The sequence below is a fragment of the Echinops telfairi genome, unplaced genomic scaffold, assembly GCF_000313985.2.
Source record: "Echinops telfairi isolate 266 unplaced genomic scaffold, ASM31398v2 ScPeMD7_5592;HRSCAF=6446, whole genome shotgun sequence".
Lineage (NCBI taxonomy): Eukaryota > Metazoa > Chordata > Mammalia > Afrosoricida > Tenrecidae > Echinops > Echinops telfairi.
In genome coordinates this window covers 39,863,440-39,870,188 of record NW_022109491.1, presented here as the reverse complement: position 1 = coordinate 39,870,188, position 6,749 = coordinate 39,863,440, and positions in this window count along the sequence as shown.

The window sequence follows — 6,749 nt, the reverse complement described above, 5'->3', positions numbered from 1 at the left end:
CCTTTGGCCCTTCATGATCACACATGTTGGTGTGCTGCTTCCATGTGGGCTTTGTTGCTTCTGGGCTAGATGGCCGCTTACATAGTATTTTCTTGAGGCTAAAAAAGTCTTCTTTGAAAAGTACACTGACAGGCTGGTTATACTGTTGGACCTGGACCTGGAGTTCAAGGTCAAGGAAAACGAAACATGGGACCACTTGGTGTACTAGAATAATTTAATTTCATTGTACCAACTTGGAAAATGAGATTGACAATAGGAAAAGGGGAAAACTATAAAAAGTATAAGTCAACAATCTGGTGTAAGAATACAACTGCAGAGAAATTCTTCACCAAATGCAGATCCTAAAATGAAATTACCACAATTCATGGCACTCCACAGCAAATAGACTATGCTCAGCAACTCATAGAAGAAAAGACTGATGGTCCAATAAATCCATTAGAGCCACCTGTACCCCAAGAGCCCCCTGGTGTCCCAGGTCCCAGTGGGCCTCCAGGGCCTGGAGCTCTAATGAGGCAATACAATCCAGTAGCTCATAATCCGGAACCACCTGGTCTTTCTGCTCATGGCCCTCCAGTCCCATATACTCCCCAGGGGTGGGGAAATGCCAGTCCACACTGATCCACCTAAGGTAGGAACAGATCCCAAGTTAGTAGCTTAGACTACTTATTATGCTCACTAAACCAGCAGCAAATACAGCCACCATCTGTGGCTCTTACAGGTGCACCACCCACAACCCAAACCAACAGCAAGATCAGCAAATTCCAGCCCAGCTGGACAGGCTGATTATACCAACGCTTGGGAAGAGTGCGTCAAGAAAATGGATCAAGCTGTTATTGCTCTTACTAGGGCCCCACCTGGTGGTGAGCCAGATTATAGTGCAGCTTGGACTGAGTACTGTAGACAGCAAGCAACCTACTATGTATGCCCAGACAAGTGCACATGGAATGCGGACAATCATTAGAAGTGGACAATACAGACATTGCGTAGGGGCAAAAAGGTTTGGTTCAATACATGGATGTAGACGACTGGATGAAGATCTTAATTTTGGTCTTGGTTTTAAAAAATAGTGCTTATTTTTCCTGAACATGTACAAGAAATCTATCACTACTGATAGGAGGTTAATATTTATGTGTAGAAATGAAAATTGGTTTACTTTTAGTATTTACTATAGATGTACACAATCCAGCAAAACTATTTACAACTATTATGAGGTGCATGCTTTGTGATATAAACGTTCTTTTGCAATCTATATTTTCACTTGTATAATGCCTATTTTGTGCTTACAATAAATTATGTAAAACCACTCCCTCCCAAAAAGTACATTGACATATTCAGAACACTTTGTAGAAATAAAAAAATAATGAATTTCTTTTATTTTGAAGTGACCAAAGCTTAATTGAATTTCACCATTATACACAAGTAGCTAGCTTCTAGACTATTTCTGTCAAGGTAGGTAGACTTGTGTCTTGGGCTGTAAGTTACAAACTTTTAATGAGAAAAGCATATATAAATGTAAAATAAATGTTCTGTTTTCAGATGTTTATACAGAATGTGGGACTAGTTATCTATTATTTTGAAAGTAAACTATCATTTACTTGAATTCTAACTGGGCTCCTTACCAACTTGTACCCTTACCTGTTCTGAGACTCGATTTCTCCACCTGAATAATGTAGTAACAATATACCTTTTTTTCTATGTTTACAGATTTTTTTTAATGCTCTGGGGTATTTATTGTATCTTTTCGAGTCTATCACTTAAACTTGTGGGTTTAAATTTGGTCTATATTTGAAATTATAACAAGCTATTTTAAATAAATTCATTTTATGGTTTTCAACTTTTGGATATCCTGCAGATGCAATGGAATTTCTATTTATGGAAGTGAAATGTGCATTAATGGGAATAAAATTTGGTTCTTAAAAAGAACACAGAAACTCCTGGAAATGACTTGGAAATACTCTTAGGAATGACAGGAAGGCATTTAATTTTTCCAAACTAGAACCATGTCACTAAAGATGGAATGCAAAGGACCAATGAGAGAAAAAAACAAACAAACAAAACCATAATATTTAATATGCAAAGAAAATGGTTATAGAGACAGAGAACTCACACTTCTCATCCACCATGGCCACGTCAGTAAGCTCTAAAGGTCACACGAAGGGAAGAAGCCTTGGCCTACTGAATGACTATTGGGCCTGCCACATTAGTGATGATTTCTCTGGTTCCTGATAATGAGGACATTTTCATGACATACTGTGACAAATTGGGTAATCTGGACATAGGGCAGTGTCCCCAAAGTTCATAACCTGTGTCACATTCATCATTATATCTCTGATGATCAGTTCTTGATTAATTTTTCTTCTGCTATGGTTGACCTATTACGAGGACCTTGTAGCATGGAATATGTCCCATTCCCTACCTATTCACAAATGCCGGGACTAGGTAACTCCAACCTACCAAACTGGACAACAAGAAGTTAAATTTGATACAGTGCAGCCATCTGCTCTGGGGAAGCTGAGCCCCAGACAGTTGTGTAACTTGTACAGTAAGAGATCAATTGGCTAATGATGGCAGCATCGAAGAGCCCATTTCTTTTTCCTTAAATCAGGTCACTACATTGTATCTGTCCTATGCAGAATATATCTCAGCAAAGAAGAATGATATAAATACTCATTTTCCTAAAAAGTATATATAAAATTTGGCTTTATTTATTTTTAAAATTTTCATTTTTAGCATTGTAACAACCGCCTTGGAAGAGGTCCCTCTAGGAATGGCCCTAGTGGTGAATGACAGATTCTCTGAAGTTTCTAAGAGGGATCGAATACCATTGAAACAAAGAAATGAGGCCACAAGTGACAGGACTACTGGGCTTTGACAGAGATTAAAGACAACTTCCAAAGTCACAGCTGCCTCATTACAACAGATAGGCGGATTCCTGAGTCAGAGTTGGAGTTACCTCATTAGGACATTTCAGCTGAGATAAGATTTCTCCTAATGAAACCTCCCGGGTGTGTGTCTTGTGTCATTTCCTGTGTTTTGTTTCCGTTTGCGGTTTACGCAAATCACACAAACTGTTAAAGCCCTTTATTGCATGTATTCAGTTGGAGGCTACATATCCGGAAATTCTTCTTTGCAAAAAATAAAATGAAGTCAGAGGTTGAACATTTCTGGGAGGAAGATGGGCTGTCTTTTGAACTTCCCTTCACACTACTTTTCCTTAGGTTATGATATTCTGAGTTTGTAGCTAATAACTCCGTTTCTTGGTCTATAGGTAATTCTAATTGTTATACCTCAAAATATCACTTATGAATCAACACCATTGATAGGTGAGAAGTCAAGTTGTGAACTCTCTTGCTTAAGACAATTGAAATGAAATGAAATTGGATACTGAGTTCCTTAATCACATGAGCACATTGCAAGTGTTCAATAAGCATAGGGGGCTGAAGTCTTTTCTACTGGACGTAGTATTTTTATCATCACTGAAAGTTCTGTTGAGCAATGCTGACCAATTTACTAAAGATTAGTGTGTGGGTCTGGATACTTTAGACAAACAAATCCACAGAAACTCATTTATAAGAGAGAGTTTTATATAAAGGTTAAATGCAGATCAAGAAAACATCCCAACCCAGTGCTGCCCAAGCCCACAAGTTCAACATTAACCCATATGTCCACCACCAATCCATAAAGTCCTCTTCCATCTCACAAAATACACACTATGAAGCCAACTGCAAGAGGAAAGCTGAGTCAGTGAATGTGTAAGCATCTCAGCACTGGCAGGGGTCTCCACACGGCTGCTCCAGCACCCAGGGCTGCATCGGGATAGGTCCATGCAGCTTCTCCTCAGGGATGTCTTGCAGGAAGTGAGATTTGCCAGCTGAAACAGGGAACTGGCTAAGACAACCTGCACCCTGGCTCAACCATCAGAAAGCAAGAGACCCGAGAACTAGAAAGATGAGCCTCACTGAGCCATTTATCCTTCTGCTCTTCAATTAACCCCACATGTGTTTATTGGCCAGGTTGGCACCATAAACTAACTACCTCAATTAGAGTTTGGCAATTTGCTAAAGCAGTTAAGCTGAATGATCCTCCCAAGTGAGATATGAAAATATTGGATGAGATTAATTTTTTTTACTGAATACCTCATTAAAATAGTATGGAAGAAAGGAATCTGAAAGCTCCAAACTGAAGTCAAAGTAGGAGCCTGATGAAATACACGAGTGCCACAACTGGGACTTCAGTGGATTTCTGGGGATACTGGAGAACTTGGATTTCCGATTTGCTTTATAAGATACAGGAAAAGAGAGAGATATATTAGAACCCAAACCCAAACTAAACTCACCATTACAAACCACTGCCATGGAGTAGTCTCATCTTTTGCCCTTAGAGTATCTGGTGGTTTTGAAAACGTGCTCTCTGGTAGGTCCTTGACATCCAATTTCTGCCCCAGCATAAGAGGCTCCAGGGAACACGCCTAACCTGAAGAAGTGTCCTCCCAGGCTTATGCATTGCAGAAGAAAAAGTCAGCTCATTGTGTGACTATGGAAAATGTTCTTAGCAGGGTCCTTATGGGCATTACTAGAAGATGGTCAATCAATTGCTGTTTTTAAGTGCCTTGTAATCCCATAGATTTTTCATCTATTCATACACAAAAAAGGAAAAGAAAGGAAAATGAAAAGGAAGAAAGTAGTCCTAGGCCCAGAAAAATGCAATGACTAATCTTAGACTGCCATCCTGTGGCTCTGAGTGAAACAGGCACTTCACTAAGGAATCTGAACAGTTGTGCATTTAGGGTCAAGGTACGGAGAGGAGACTGAGATCAGAGAACAGAAATCTTTTAAATGTCACTTTCACTTTTTCTTCATTCCTTTTCTAATTATATGCCAAACTTCTGCAACACTCTCTGTAATATATTATTATTCTAATGTTTTAACAATAATGACTATACGTTAGTTTTTTTTCTTCCAGCTGAAATATCATAGGAACCCTGATGGTGCAGTAGCATAGACACTGCAAGGGATTTCTAACTGAAGGATCAATGGTTCAAATCCACTCGCTACTCCTCAGGGAAAAGATGAGGCTGTCTGATTCCTTAAAGATCTTTAGCATTGGAAACTCAGTTCTTAATGACCTCTAAAGCAATCAACTTGATGGCAGTTAATAATAATGTTAGCAGTAATTATGATAATTCTACATCTTTAACTAATATCAATTGATGACACCTTCTTCCCCCCCCAACAGTTTTATTGGGATATAGTTAACATATCTACAATTCAATAGTCTAGTCACATCAAGAAGAGTTACAATCAACACAATAATGATTTTAGTACATTTTCTTAATTCTTGTACACATTGCTACTAATTTTCCATTTTCCCCCAACCTACCTTGCCATACTCCCAAGGAACCATTAATCCATTTATTGTCTCTTTAGATCCACCTATACTGGATTTCATATACACAAAAGCATTGAAAAACAAAACCCAAACCAAAAATTCACAAGAATAATTACATAAAACAGATAAAAACCTCAATGGAAAGAAAACATAAAACATTAAGTACTAGGACAATTAAGTGCATCCCAAGTGTATCTTCAACAGGACACCTGGTGATGTGACTTCCATACTCACTCTGAATATGGGCTACACTTACATTTAGGGACTCATAGAATTAGTGTCAATTGAGAGCTAGTGTCCTGTGAACCCTAAAAACTTTGATGATTTCCTTTTTGTCCAGTTTACTCTTATAAAAGCTTACCTGTCAGTGTGTCATTCTGTGGTGGCATGTGTGTTGCTGTGATGTGGGGCTGTGTCCCTGGTATTTTTGAAAACCAGCAGGGTCAGCCAAAGTGAACAGGATTCAGCAGAGTTTCCAGACCGAACAAAGAAGGAATAGGCTGACAACTTCAGAGGAATTAGTCCTTGAAAACCTTATGGAAAGCATGGTAACATTGTCAGATGCTGAAATCTCACGAATAGCAGAAAAAAATTGTCAGGGGGAGTGCTAGAATATTTAGATAGTCCCTCGGGCCAGAAGGTACTAGTAATATGACTGCTTTCTTAAAGTAGCATCAAATATAGTGATGGGGGTGTAATAAAACCTTTGAGAGATTCATTTGCTGATGGTCATGATTTAAAATGAGAAGAAATAGAAACAATATATATTTTTTCAATAGTCTTATTGGCATTTAATTCACATATAAAATCCAATAGTTCTATCACTTCAAGAAGAGCTGTAGAGTCATCACCACAGTCAGTTTTAGCAAATTTTCTCCTTCTTAGATTCATTATTATTCGCTCACCATTTTCACCCAAGCTCCCCTGTCATAGCCCCAAGGAATCATTAATCCAATTGCTATTTCTCTAGATTTACCTGTTTTTAATTTCATATAAAGAAAAACATTAAGAACAAACAAACAAAAGAAAAACTAATAATATAACAATAGAAAAGAAAGGGGAAAATATTTTAAAAATTAGAACAAATTTAAATGGATCATAAGGGAGATAAAATGATAGGGTGATGAATTTCATCCTAACTGAATCTTCAACAATCCACTTTCCTATACAATCTGTCTGATAACAAGGCTACTCACATCCCTGGCCCATGTTCAGAGGAGTTCCACCCAAGGCTTAATCCACTTTTATTTCCCCTTCAGGTTTTTAATTTTATTTATTTATTTTTATTTAATCATTTTATTGGGGCTCATACAATTCATCACAATACATAGATCAATTGTGTAAAGCACACCTATACATTT